General features: G+C 33.8%; 1 long non-coding RNA gene across 1 annotated transcript; it reads right to left on the bottom strand.

Annotated features, from left to right (window-relative positions):
• Positions 1-2697: 2697 nt before the first annotated feature.
• LOC126883859 (uncharacterized) lies at positions 2698-5063 on the bottom strand. Its single transcript, XR_007697720.1, has 2 exons — positions 4658-5063; positions 2698-2879 (listed from the first exon to the last, which is right to left on the bottom strand). It is a non-coding gene; the product is annotated as an uncharacterized LOC126883859 (long non-coding RNA).
• Positions 5064-15471: the final 10408 nt, after the last annotated feature.

Raw genomic sequence — 15471 nt, 5'->3', positions numbered from 1 at the left:
TATCACCATGCTCCAGATGGAGTCTGGCGACTACACACAGACCAGTGAAGAGACGCTGAGTGAACTCTTCAATGTTCACTGCCTTGGGTCAGTAACCAGTATGATGACACCAGAAGTTCTAGAGCAAGAAGGACCAGTTACCATGAAACATGAAAATAGGGGTAGCTGGAGAGTTGCAAAAGAGATAGTGACATCAGACAAAATAAAATGGCAGTAAGTTTATTTAAACTATATATAAATCATCGGGAACGGACGGGAAAGCAGTGTTCAAGAAAATGTGTACAATACTTCGTGCAAGTATTGCGCAGTGGTATGTACCAGTTGCTTGGAGGTCGATAAGGGTAGCATTCATACCAAAGTCTGGTAAGGATGGACATATGTGTGACGGCAAAGTCCCTTAAATCAATAAGTCTGCTGTTCTTTTTACTAAAGACATTAGAAAAACTGGTAGATAGACATATTAGGGGTAAAATATTGGTTAAAAGACCAATAGAACAAGACCAATATGCATATAGGCCAGGTGTATCAACAGAAACAGCACAGAGGGTAAATTAAGTTCTGGAAAACAAAGAAGTGATGTTGGGAGCCTTTCTCGATATAGAGGAAGCCTTAAAAAATACAAGAATCTACAGGTCGAGCAAGTCTCGTAAATTTCACGATTGCGAGCCACGTTTCACGCAACCGTGTTTGCGTACTTGTGTTTCGAGTTGCGTGGTCGTGCGGAGTTATATTTACCAATTCGCGCAATCGTACTTGAGACGCTGTGTCAGGTGAGGTGTTTGAAAATTTGTGTAACTTGATTCTGCGGTGTGAAGGTGGTTAAACTTTTGGTTTATTTTTTTTCGCAGAAAATTTTTAGATGAAGTAATTGTATGATGAAGATAACACAGAAAATACAAGAGGGCAGCATACTTTGCAAAACAACTGTTACAATTTGAAATCAACAAGTTGTTGTCTTGCAGGTAAAAAATGTGACTTTTTAAAAAAATTATATCTTGGAAACTAAAAATTATTTTTATTTATAATTGAAACATGTAAAAGTATAGTACTCTCAAAAAAATTTCAGCCAAAAATATTCATTTTTGTAGAGTTGACTGCAATTTTTCGACAACAGCCCTTTTTTGCGGTGAGCAGCATAACAAGTCCAGTCTCATCTGAAATCAAAGTTTCTTGTAGTTTATACCTCTGGCTAGTGAATGAACAAAGGGTTTTTTATTAGTTGAGGTCATTTTTGTTTTATAAAAAAAAACTACTTTAAAAATGAGAAAAATTGGGGTCAAAAATGTGTTTAAACTTATGTAAAATCTTCAAATTTCATTTTTTTAATTCCTTCGTTCATATTCTAGCCAGAGGTATAAACTACAAGAAACTTTTTGATTTCAGATGAGACTGGACTTAGTTATGCTGCCAACGCAAAAAAAAACTTAAACTCTACAAAAATGAATATTTTTGGCTGAAACTTTTTTTGAGACTACCTTAAGTACTATACTTTTACATGTTCCAATTATAAATAAAAATAAATTTTAGTTTTCGAGATATCGTTTTTTAAAAAGTCACTTTTTTTACCCACAAGACCTATGTAACCCCTTAAAAAAATGTTTCGAAGAATATGTTTGATGGCCAAGATGCATACATATATTTAGAAGGAAAGTTCCTGATTTATGTAGTATAATACATAATACCAAAGAGGAAGTAGCCCTAAGCGCCGGACTCCACTTGCGATTTGTAGTTGTGAAGATTGAACACATTCTTTCAAATAGAAGTCAATCCATGATTATTTAGTCACAAATGGATTGACTTGTATTTGAAACAATGTGTTCAATCTTCCTGATTACAAATCGCAAGTGGAGTGCGGCGGTAATAACACCAAAATATTCCATATAGGTCCATAGAAGGTACACAGACATTGAAAAATTCCTGGAATATCCCCGAAAACATGTTCCCTGAACATCCCAGGAAAATCCTGTGTCAGCATTTTAAACATTACCTGAATGTCTTATTGGAACATTCCATGAATGTCCACGAATATTCTCTGGACATTCAAAATATATTTTGTAGACATTCCCTGGATATACCAGAAATACAGTGATGAGCGCTCTAATAACCGGCAAAATAGCACAAAAGATGTATTAAGTAGTGAGATAAAAAGACATTGTATACATTTAGATTGTATTGATTGTGTACCACCTTCAGACGTATCAGACGAGTTTGGAAACTACCACTGTCACAGTGATAATTTTAGTTGACATACTCCTCCGATATGTGTAAAGGTGGGATCAATATAACGTAAATTTAAAGGTTAATTTCGCTAAATTTCCCAGCTCGACTAGTTTCATTTCTTTTTATCTCACAACTAAATATGTTGCCCATATTTTGCCGGTTATTAGGGCACTCATCACTGTACATCCTTGCTGATGTGACAATACCTCCTATCTGTTTTTTCATGAGTTTTGTATGAGAGATGGAAAAACATGTTTTAAGGTCACCTCCTGTGTTCATATGTAAGTTTTGACTTGTTTTGTAGTTCATAGATAGTTTAATTTACTACAAAACAAGTCAAAAAATATCATATGAAAACAGGAGGTGACCCTAAGACAAGTTTTTAGTTTCTCTTACAAAACTCATGAAAAAAAAACAGATAGGATGTATTATTACATCACTGACGATATGTGGCCATACCAAATAATACATCCTTGATAAATATAAACATTTTTATTGAACAAAATCTTTTCATACATTTTTTTAATGCAATTTACTGATATTCCTAAATATTTCAAAAAAATGTGTCACATTTGCTTTGTAAACCTTTCTTTTGCCTTTCGTAGCCACATATTCCGTTTCCTTCCTGGTTTTTTGTAGACCACTTCTCTCAGCTGATTCTAAAAAAAAAAATAAAATAAATGGTAATTTTTCTATCCTTTACAATTAACAATCAGAAGAAATATTATTTACAGATAATGATATGCATAATAATAATAGGTTTGTTCTAGCATCAGTTTCAAACAGTTTGAAACCATCAGCGAATAGTGGACCAGCGCGAGTAGAGGGGATCGCACTGGTGACTGTATTATGTTCTTTTACTGACCAACTGTTTGCTGACGGTTTTTGACTAGTTTGACTGTTTGCTAGAATAAACCTAATAATAATGAATATTTTGTATTTTGACAATGACATCTGATGTGGAAGTCAAAACATTAATAAAATTATTTTTTCAAGTTAACTTTCACATGCGTGTCTTAAAATTGTACTTTTAATACTTATATCATAACTATTAAAACTATCTTAAGAGGAAACAGTATCGATCAACAGGTAGCGAAAATGTGTTCCAAGATTGCGGCTGTAATTTTGAATATTTTTTCGAGATATTTGGCACACATATTCTTAATATAATAAAGAATGGCAGTACAGAGCCCAATTTGAAAAATATATTAATATGTGGAAATTACTCTGTAATTAAATACAATATAAAAAAACGAGCTTGTACCGCCATTAAGAAGAACAAAAAATACACTTTCTTCAAATACAACTTTTTTATCCGATTTTGTGTTATTTTGGAACTACTAAAATTTTTTATTTCATTAGTAGTTCCAAAATTACACAAAATCTAGGCATCGGATAAAAAAGTTTATTTGTAGAAAGTGTATTTTTTTGTTCTTCTTAATGGCGGTACAGGCTCGTTTTTTAAATATTGTATAATTACAGAGTAATTTCCACATATTAATATATTTTTCAAATTGGGCTCTGTACCGCCATTCTTTATTATTTTACGAATACGTGTGCCAAATACTTCGAAAAAATATTCAAAATTACAGGAACACGTTTTGGCTACCTGTTGATCGCTACTGTATTAACTTAAAACATTGTAATTTGCTAAACCAGTATATTTTACTCTACTACTACTCTACTAGCTACCTCATTTTCCACTGTTTCTAAAGACTTGTTTACATGGGTAGAGTTTTGAGGAGAGTAGAGGTAGTACTCTACCAAAAATGGCTTGATACCATTCACATGAGGAGAGTACAAGTATAGTACTGATGCTAGTATAGTGAAACCGATTTTTGTATTTTTAAACACTCTTGATTATAAGTGCACCTTAAATTCTTAATTTTTTGCTTAAGCTCGTTTACTCCAAAGCCCCCTTTGCCATTCTTTCGACGATTTCATCCTGCGCAGCTTGCTGCAAACTTTTATTTCTGTAGTATACACTACCTAAATTCCATAAACACTGGTATTCGCCGTATTATAGCTCTACAAGTTTTAAAGTTTCATCTTCGGTGAACTTCATTTTCACTATTTACACAAAACACAATTCCAGCCAGAATGACAGCGCCCCCATGTACTCTCCTACCTACTCTATTCTGCCGTAATTGAGCGTGTTCCATGGGTAGAGTGTGCAGCTGAGTAGACATTTTGGCAGTAGTGGTGGTCATAGAGTAGTTACTTTGCCATAGGTTGCTAGTCACTCTACTTTAACTCCAACTATACACTCTACCAGCTATTCTACTGTGCTGAGCATTTTTACAGGTAGAGTTACTCTACTCTATCAAGTACTTGCATCATTACTCTACCCGTGTAAACAAGTCTTAAATCTACTGAATGAAAATCTACTTAATCTTAATCTACTCTTAATGAAAAATGTCTAAAATCATTTACCCACCTAGTATTATTGTAGAATTTAAGACAGTCCAGTGCCTTATAAATAATTTCAATATGAATATTTTTTCCTTTAATTCTCCTTTGATACCACTCCATTTTAGATTTTGGGGAACTTATTTCATTGTGTTTATAGCCCATATTTATTGAAGGAACCCAATCTGGAGATTGTTATTATCGATTAAGTCGGCTGGTTTTCCTATTTTCCTATAAGATTAAAATGTTAACATCTTCAAAAATCGTTACTGTTGTAATTGTAACTTACCAGATATAAAATGATTACAGCAGACAGGACAGGAAAATTTTCATTTCGCTAGTAAAACCTGTACATTGTATTGCATTTAACCATTGTTGTCTCTCAGATACCTTATTTAGTTCAGTTTAAAAGTGAACTTTATCTTGACTTTATCACAATTACTTTGCATTTCACACTTTAAAACACAACACCAATGAAGCATATTATCTTTCTAAATTAATACTTCCAGAGAAAATGTTAAATTAATCTTTGTACAACACAAAATTACAAAGAAATACAACTAGAATTATCTAAAACTCATGAAGAACAGATAGAATAAGATTTATCTTTTACACCCAGTAACCATATTGAGAATAGTATACCTACATATTATTATTATGAATCAGTAGAAACGATTATATTTAAATTTGGCACCACCCACTCTTCTATGAAATTTGGTAAATATAACTCCGCACGACCACGCAACTCGAAACACAAGTACGCAAACACGGTTGCGTGAAGCGTGGCTCGCAATCGTGAAATTTACGAGACTTGCTCGACCTGTAGATTCTTGTTTAAAAAATACCTCATTCGATACTATCACAAAGACCATCCGTCTGAAAGGAGTGGATGAAATAAGCTGCAGGTGGATAGAATGCATGCTTAAAAGCCGCGTGGTATATTCAACACTAATGGGCGAGACCATGTCAGCACGGGTTGTCAGAGGATGCCCACAGGGAGGTGTATTATCTCTGTTAGTGTGGAATCTGGTTATGGACGTACTGATTGGAACGCTCAACAGGAAAATATATAATGTCCTGGGCTATGCAGATGATTTTGTCATTCTGGCACAGGGCAAGTTCAATAAAACGGTCAGGGATAATATGCAACAGACTCTGAACCAGCATCAAAATTGACAAGTGAGGTAGGATTGTCCGTAAGCCCTCACAAATCCAAAATATATCCTTCACCAAAAGGATAAAGTTAGAGGGAATAGGACCTGTGAATCTTATAAGGATTTTTCTAAAGGTGGAGAGGGAGGTAAACATATAGGGAGGTAAAATATCTCGGAGTCATAATAGACTCAAGGCTTACCTGGAATCAATACCTAGAACGAATAACCAAAAAAGCGATGGCCACTTTAATGGTGACCAGACGCACACATGGCAGAACATGGGGACTTAAACCGGACATGATGTATTGGATATTAAACATGATGGTAAAGCCCACAATAACGTATGCAGCATTGGTCTAGTGGCCAAAGGTGCTGCAGAGAAATGCTATAAAGAAGTTAGACAAGATACAAAAGCTTGTCTGTCAGCATAACAGGTGCAATGAGAGGCACGCCAACTGAAGCAATGGAAGCCTACTTACACATCATCATGAAGGGCGAGGCAAGGATGGGGTTACATAGACTGCAGAAAAATCAAAGCAAAAATACAGTGGGAAAAGAACACTGCAGCATCAAGGATATATGCGGAATTCCGATATGGGAGATGATAACAGATGATCCCAAAATATAAAATGAAAATACCTTTCCAGGTGGAAATACACTCCAGAGAGGTTTGGGAAGGTCATGGAAGACATCTGAAGTATGATGACCACACTTGGTATACAGGTGGGTCCAAGACAGAAGATGGTTCGGGATCAGGGGTATATAGTGAGGATAGGAACTATAACGGTTCCATCCCTGTCCTGGGTATATCCTAAGATATACAGAGGTATATCCTAAGAGGTATATGAAATCCTGCATTGTGCACGGATAAACAGATCGAGGACTTATACTAATAAGAGAATCAATATATTTTCAGACAGCCAAGCGGCCCTTAGGGCTTTAAAGAAACCAAGGATAACCTCATGGCTTGTATGGAAATTCCGCGAAGAACTTGACACCCTCGCGGAACATAATGAGGTAAAACTCATTTGGGTGCCTGGATATCAAGGTATCGCTGGCAATGAAAAAGCTGATGAACTTGTTAGATGAGTATCAGCAACAAGATACTTCGGTCCAGAACCGGCACTGGAAGTGCCCAAAAGCCAAATCAGAGACCCATTAAGAGGCTGGATGCGAAGACAGCACAAATAATACTGGGAAGAAATTCTCACGCAAAAGCATACGAAGAGGTTTATACCTCACACATGCGCAAAAAGAGCTGAATAACTGTTCAAAATTACCAGGAATCAGCTCAAAATCGCTATAGGTTTCATAACTGGACACTTTCCAGTAAAAGAACACCTACACACGATAGGACTATATAATGGAGATCTCAGTTGCAGACTATGCAATAGAGAGACCGAGACAGTCAGACATTTACAGTGCGATTGCGAGGCTCTGTATCGCAAGAGACAAGCAATATAGATGTAGATTGCAGACCAAGTCCGAAAGTATATGGCAATAACCCAATGGACATTTACAGGCTAGTGAAGGGCACTATTATACTGGTTTGGTTATCATGAGAATAAATGGAAATAAGCATCATAAGCTGAAAAGCTGTAGTGCGACCGGGGTGCATGCATGTACAACTTCCAGAGGCTTCCAAAAAAAAGACAAAACGCCCCATTGGGATAATTTTCATTACCCAAAATAATACGCCACCTTTCTTCTCATTCAGGTATAATTTAAATTGCATGGCAATAGTTATTTCATGTATCAACCTATTCAAGAAAATGCTGAATCACCAAGTATTACATAACTGAACATTTGATTGAATATTTCTCTATTTTGCCAGTAAAAACTGTTAACACGTTATAAAGTAAGTTTATAGTACGGGTTCCGAATCTAGTTCGACCTTCAGCCATCTGTTTAGCAGACTAAATAATATTTTATTAAATTTTATACTTAGGCGAATACTACTTGCATGGGATGCCTATCAAAATTTGTTCATAGATATCCTTAACACGTTGACGGACAGAACGTCTATAGACGTCTAATTTCTATTTATGTAATGTGACACAACGTCTATAGATGTTGCATTTTTCCCTATTGTACTTTGCAAAATACATATTACAGTGTCACAACACTTGCTTATATATTTGACGCACTGTCCGTACACGTATTAATACTCCGGTCAAGTTACACATCCGAGGGTACAAAAATTACCATCAAGCTGAAAATTGGCAGGATTATTCAAAATACCATCATAAATAAAATTTAAAAGTCCTCATAAATCCGACCCGAGATAAAAAATTTACGCCAAAGGTCACCAAATATAGTTTTTAGCGATTTTCAGCGAAACGGTAAGTTTTATCATAAAATTGGTTCAAAAAAAAATGTAGATTAGATAATTTTCTTAAAAAAAGTCTTATTACTTTTTTTCCTAAGCCACCGTTTTTGAGATACAAAAAGTTGTAATCGTCATAATATGCGCACACGTTTCCGCACCACCTTTGAGGTAATGCACTTAGTGCGTTTTTTTAATGTAGTTTCCCCAGTAGGCGTACTCCACGGATCTGTTATGATTCTGTTTAATTTGAAGCTATTGAATAATTGATATTGGCAAGGGTTAAAAATGATAAAAGTTATAAAAAGCGGTATAAATTAAAAAAAGGGAAATTCATCCAACTGGTTCATAATTTTCTAATACTTCTGCTTCCTCTTCTCCTTGTTCTTCTACTTCTTCTTCCCCTTCTAGTTCTTCTTGTTCTTGTTCTTCTTCTTCACCTTCTAGTTCTTTTTGTTCTTCTTCTTCTTGTCCTTATTCTTCATGTTCTTCTTCTTCTTTTTCATCCTGGGTGCAAGTAAATTGCCCCAATAATGACACATCGCATGGCTCCTCGATAGAATCAAATGAATCCTCAATTGGTGGTGATTCAACATTGGAGCCCGACCGGTTATGACAATTAGTGCATGCTACCGAACAAAACAGTCCAACTTTTTTGCAACCACATTTAGCGCTACATCCCTTTTTACAGTTGCAAAAAATTGTGTTCAGGAGTTTTTCGGCGCAGGTGGGAGTAAAGTTTGAATTGGTTTTAATGAACTGTCGACTAATCTCCATCCCCAGTCTTTTGGATCTAGCTGATAACCAAGCCACATTTGAACTTGGTAATATACTCGAAAAAGATGTTGATGAGCAGCCGTTGAGGTTAGAGGAAGACGAGATAATTGTACTTGTTTTTTATTTCGAGTATTTTTAAAGAAACATGCACATCGAAACTTATCTAAGCACGGGGGTTTTTTAGGCGCTCCATACATAGAGAGAAGAAAGCTAATTCCGTTGGAAATAACTTCTTGTGGAGTTGAATTATTTTTTTTTAACTTCAGCACATTTAAGTAAAATTAGGTTTAACATGTATATTGACTCCGAAATAGTACTTACGATTAAATAATACCTCGAGGGTGTCATTTATTTGAAGGATTTCGCCACCCAGGAAGAAAACGGTGTAATTTGCATAATAATAAACAAACGAAATTTGCATAAAGTTTATTGTATATTGAAATGTTTATTAGTACTTAGCAATAAACATTTTGCCTAGAAAGTTGGCTTACTTTATTATGTTTAAACCCTTCTGAGAAAACAATAGGTAGGGTGATAAGATTAGCCGACGTACTTATAGAACGTGTTTATTCCGGCAAAACCCATCTTTACAAATTGAATAAGACGCATAAGTAAGAAGAATTATTATAAGTTGATACTTTGTCATATCAATTTACTATTTTTGTTGGGAATAAGCCGTAAAATTGAAACAATAATTCTTATTGCTTTCGCGTTATATTCACTTCGTATCGATTTTTTTTGTTGGCACTGTAATATAATGCAGCTTATACAGGGTGTCCCGAAAATATTGGTCATAAATTATACCACACAGTCTGGGGTCAAAAATAGTTCGATTGAACCTAACTTACCTTAGTACAAATGTGCTCACAAAAAAAGTTACAGCCCTTTGAAGTTACAAAATGAAATTCGATTTTTTTTAATATATCGAAAACTATTAGAGATTTTTTATTGAAAATGTATATGTATCATTCATATGGTAGGAACATCTTAAAACAAAATTATAAAGAAGTTTATCCACCCCATGAAAATTTTATGGGGGTTTTGTTCCCTTAAACCCCCAAACTTTTGTGTACGTTCCAATTAATTCATTATTGTGGTACCATTAGTTAAACACAACATTTTTAAAACTTTTTTGCCTCTTAGTATTTTTTCGATAAGCCAGTTTTTATCGAGATGCGGCTTCTTTTTAATATATTTACATAAAAATTTTATGGGGGTTTTGTTCCTTTAAACCCCCCAAATGTTTGTGTACGTTCCAATTAAACTATTATTGCGGTACCATTAGTTAAACACAGTGTTTTTAAAACTTTTTTGCCTCTTGGTCTTTTTTTGACAAGTGACTTTTTTTCGAGATGTGGCTTCTTTTTCAGAATATACCTAAAAATGTAAATTATAATTAAATTTTCAGATTATTAACAGGGCTCTATAATCGTACAAAGCCATATAAAAATATGTGGTGGATTCGACAAATATTCAAAATATGTCGATAAACACTGGCTTATCGAAGAAGTACTAAGAGGCAAAAAAGTTTTAAAAACATTGTGTTTAACTAATGGTGCCACAATAATAATTTAATTGTAACGTACACAAAAGTTTGGGATGGTTTAAAGGAACAAAACCCCCATAAAATTTTTATGGGGTGCACAAATTTCACGTTAATTTTTTTTTAAGATGTTGCTACCATAAGAATTACACATGTCCATTTTCAATAAAAAATCTCTAAGAGTTTTCGATATATGAAAAAAAATCGATTTTTATTTTGTAACTTCAAAGGGCTGTAACTTTTTTTATGAGCACATTTGTACTAAGGTAAGTTAGGTTCAATCGAACTATTTTTGACCCCGGAATGTCTGGTATAATTTATGACCAATCTTTTCGGGACACCCTGTATATTGCACCCCACGGTAGACCGCAAGCGCTGTATAGTAGAAAGATCATCTTATAATATCTTATATTATTATGTGTAATATAAGTTAGTTTGACCGATAGAATATTATGTTTACTTGTATTACAGCTTCAGTGATGTATATACGTGGTGTACTAATACATAAATATGACGATTAGATTTCTTTCAACTCTTTGAATCGTTGTATCTCAAAAACGGCGGCTTTAACGAAAAAAAGTATTAAAATATTTTTTATAGATGATTATCTAATCTACATTTTTTGTTCAAACAAATTTTATGATAAAAACCATATTTGGTGACCTTTGACCCCGCGTAATTTTTTTAGCTCGGGTCGGATTTATGAGGACTTTTTAGATTTCATTTATGATGGTATTTTGAACAATCCTGACAATTTTCAGCTTGATGGTAATTATTGTAACCTCAATTTTTGAGTCTAACTAGACCGGTCTATTAAGGGGGAACCTAGGGTTTGAAATCAATATTTCAAGCACATTTTTGTGATTTTTTTTTTAATATAGAACTAGTTTATTTTTAAGTTAAATATACATATTCAGTACACTAATTCAAGAAATATTTATAAAAAAACTCAAGGAAAAATATTGAAAAATAAGCCAACGGTGGCAATTTTTTAAAGACATCTAAAAAAATGGATTTTTTTTAGGTGGATATCAGAACTCATCATCGGATCATGTGAGACAAAAAATTCAAAAATATTTTATTAGATTATGAGTTTGTCGAGGAAACGCGCTCAAATTTTTTCGTTTTAACGCTTTTGGAATTTCTGGTATCGCTCAGATATCAAAACAACGAAGTTTTTTGCAAAAAATGGAGAACATCAACACATTTATTATTGTTAAGCAAAACATTAGAATAAAAAAAAACATCTCGACAGCGTTAACTCAGGAAATGTTCAAAGAAAATACAAACAAAATTTCAGGTGGATCGGTGAAGTAGATTTTGAGTTAAAATGTTCAGCGCCATTTAAAAAAAAACTGTTTTGAGAAAAACGCGTTTAACTCATATCCGGGCAAGGTGGGCCCAACGGGCCCGAGACGTGAATTATTTTATCATAAACTGATAAAAAAAATTTTATTTAATTTTATGCATCAATGAATTTGTTTAGAAGTATGTTTCCTTCAACATAGTCATGAGCTATTCAAAATATTTATTATTGTTTTTGAAATTATTGCGTCGAAACAATTTTGTCACCTAAAGGGGCAACACGGGCCCGTCGTATCCTATTTGTTTTTATACCTAAAATCTAAATCTTAGTTACATAGTTAATCTAGCACTTAGGTAATGATTTTGTGGATTATCTAAACGATTTTATGATTCCGGAAATCCAATAATAAAGCCTAAACGGGTAAGAAACAATGTAAAATCTATTTGATGTGAACATCAAAGAGGTGCTTACAATAGGTGTTATATCTATTCTAAATGAATTTTAAAAACTGATAATCATTGCTGGAATGCAATAATATTTTAGGTAGGTACCTATACATAATTTGAAATAAATAATGCATCTGCTATCAGTCGTTTGATATCGATGTTAGTGTCGAGAACTAAGCTCCTAAAATTATATTGAATTACAGTGAAAGTAGAAAGTGCGAATAAAATGTCTCAAATATCATTGTCAGCTAAAGAACTGCAAGATATTGCTAATAATATATGGGATTCCGATGATGAAGGATCTCCTGTATAGGTGGCATTGAAAGTGACTCTGGAATTGAGATCATCTTTCGGAAGCAAGTGAAGAGGATGATTAGCAAGTAGTATTGAGTGATGATGAAGGAGATTGTGTAGCTACAAGTTCCCAGATTTTAGCGTGTGCATTTTTTGAAACTAAGGATGGAATTAACTGGAAGATTCAACCACAACCGACAGGACGTATGCAATCCTGCAACATAATTAAAAGCAAAGTGCACAAAGTAATGTTAGCCCCTGGTCAAATTGTAGATGATCCTGTTGATTCCTTTTATTTGTTTGTGGACGAAAAGATTGTGGACGAAATAGTAAAGTGTACAAATAAAGAAGCCGAAAAAGTCCTGGGGATAGAGAACTGGAAACAGTGCGACTCTACAGAGCTATATACCTTTATTGGACTACTACTAACTACAGGGCACCTGAGTGCTAACATCCATAATGGAGATATACTTTGAAGTAAATTTTATTGACCTGCTATATTTAAAGCTACCATGGGTTTAAAACGATTCAAGAATTTTCTAGGATTTGTTCGATTTGATGATAAGGACACGAGGTCTGAACGAAGAAGGAACGACAAATTAGCAGCAATACGTGATGTGTGGAATCAAGTCAACAAAAAATTTCAGAAATACCTTAATGAGGAAAAAAACATAACCTTCGAAATGTTTATTACTTGTGAATAAATATTTTTTCTACAAAAGTTTTCTTGCATTTCATTATTTTTTGCAAATCATTCAGGTAGATCGCATCCTCGAGGTAGACCGCATACTATAGTAGCATACTTAATCTAGACGATATAAATTAAACTTTAATAAAAAGTCAAAAAAAAATATTAGAAATATATGGGTAAATATGAATAATAGTACACTCAAGAACAGCGGTGGGACCAACGGACCCAAGTTGCCCGGTTACGTAAGTAAAATATGTTAAAATATATGTGTAACCCGAATAAGGGTTAAAATGCTGTCAAATTTTATTTTCAATTTATTTTTTGTCGGTCAAATTATACAGTAATACATACCGGAATATGTTTTAGAATGCGGAGAAATTTACAAAATAGAATGGGAACAGCTGTTGAACGTTTCCCACTACGCTCAAGCGCGCTGGCGCGACCTGCTGCGAACTGAATCGAAGATAGTGATATTCAACATGCTGTATTGCCGATAATTTTGCTCGGATCCATCTTTAAGATTTGACAGGCAAAAATTAAATTAAAATTAAAGTTGGCAAAACTTTCAACGCGTTTTTCTTAAAGCTGCTTTTGCGCAAAGGCATGGACATTGTAACTCAAAAACTACTGGACCGAGCCACCAGAAATTTCGCACATATTTTCTTTAGGCATTTTATGAGGTAAAGCTGTCGAGATCTTGTTATATTTTATGCTTATTTTGTGTTTAACAATACTAAATATATTGATTTTTACTCTTTTTGCAATAAAATTCGTTGTTTTGGCTTTTGAGTGATACCAAACAGTCAAAAATCGTTAAAACTAAAAAAATTCGACAGCGCTGCTTCTAGAAACTCATAAACTAATAAAATATTTTTGAATTTTTTATTTTAAATAATCCATTGATCCAAAATACATTTTTTGAAGTGTCTAAAAATTTGCCACTGTTGGCTTATTTTTCAATATTTTTCCTTAGATTTTTATGAAAATTCCACACCTGTAATTTTGAACCAATCAAAATACGTTATTTTGACAGATCACCATGGCAACGGAGGTATTTTATCGGAAATTTTTTGCTCGTGGGGTACCCAACAGCGAATTATAGTGGAAATTTTTTGACGTTTACAATAACATTTTTGACAGACTGGTTTTTATTTGTTTACATAATTTAGTTTTGATTCATTTTCTATCACTTGTAGTTACTCAAAACTTATGTAAAATTGAAGAATATACTATTTTCTATCTTGAAATGGTATTCCCATGCAACTACAATGAGTAGAAATTACGAATTTGAAAGCCTAAATAATTGCTGACAAAGCTATGGCGCGCTATTAATCTGTTCATGCAGCTTTGGATTTTCAAATGCAAATTTGGTGTGAAATTTTCTTACCGAATACCACGCGAAGTCAAATTAATATCCGGAAATTTTTTTTTGATCATGAATATTTTTAGAAAATTTCCCTCGTCTGCGACTCGGGAAATTTTCAAAATATTCATGATCTCAAAAAAATTTCCGGAAATAATTTGACCTCTAGTGGTATTACTAGTGAGTATTCTTTGAATTGTACTAAATATTGTTTAATTACAAAAATAAAATAATTCTACCATACCTTCAAAACAAAAATTCACCAAAAAGTGCTCTAAATCTTGATTTTAAACCTGACGCCACCCTTAAGGATAGCCATGAACATATTTTGATAGGCAACCCTTTCAAGCCGTATTTGTCCATGTATGAAATTTAATAAAACAAAAATGTTTCATCCGGTAAACAGATGGGTGAATCAGATCTTAGACTATTACTATCATATAGTCAACCTTTCTTGATACTGAAGGAGCAGTTATGTTTAATTACCAGGATAACTGAAAATGTGTGCTTTTTTAATTTTGCGAAATTGTTTTGACTTATGAACAGCACTTATAGGCCAGGAATCGAAGCTTTTCACCTCGCAATTTTTACAGAATGGATTGATTTGCTTGAAAATTGGAGAATAAGTAGTGGATAGTCCAAGGATCAAAATGTATATGATTCCGAAAGGCGCTTTTAACATGGGGGTGGTTGCCACCCCATCTCGGGGGTGGAAATTTTTTATTTTATTTTGACCGCAAAAGTTGATAAAATTATTCATTTTAAGCAAAAAATGTTCTATACATTTTTTTGATAAAATTAATTGCTTTCGATTTATTCGCTATCGAAAGTGTTAGTTTTGTATAGATAAAATCAATGTTTTTCGATATACTTATTTACGATTCACTCAATTTTTGCTGTAGAAAAAAAATTTTTAAACCAAGTTCTTGGGAATTAAATAAC

Source organism: Diabrotica virgifera, chromosome 4 (genome assembly GCF_917563875.1).
Source record: "Diabrotica virgifera virgifera chromosome 4, PGI_DIABVI_V3a".
Taxonomy (NCBI): Eukaryota; Metazoa; Arthropoda; class Insecta; order Coleoptera; family Chrysomelidae; genus Diabrotica; species Diabrotica virgifera.
This window is presented reverse-complemented; position numbering and strand designations above follow the sequence as displayed.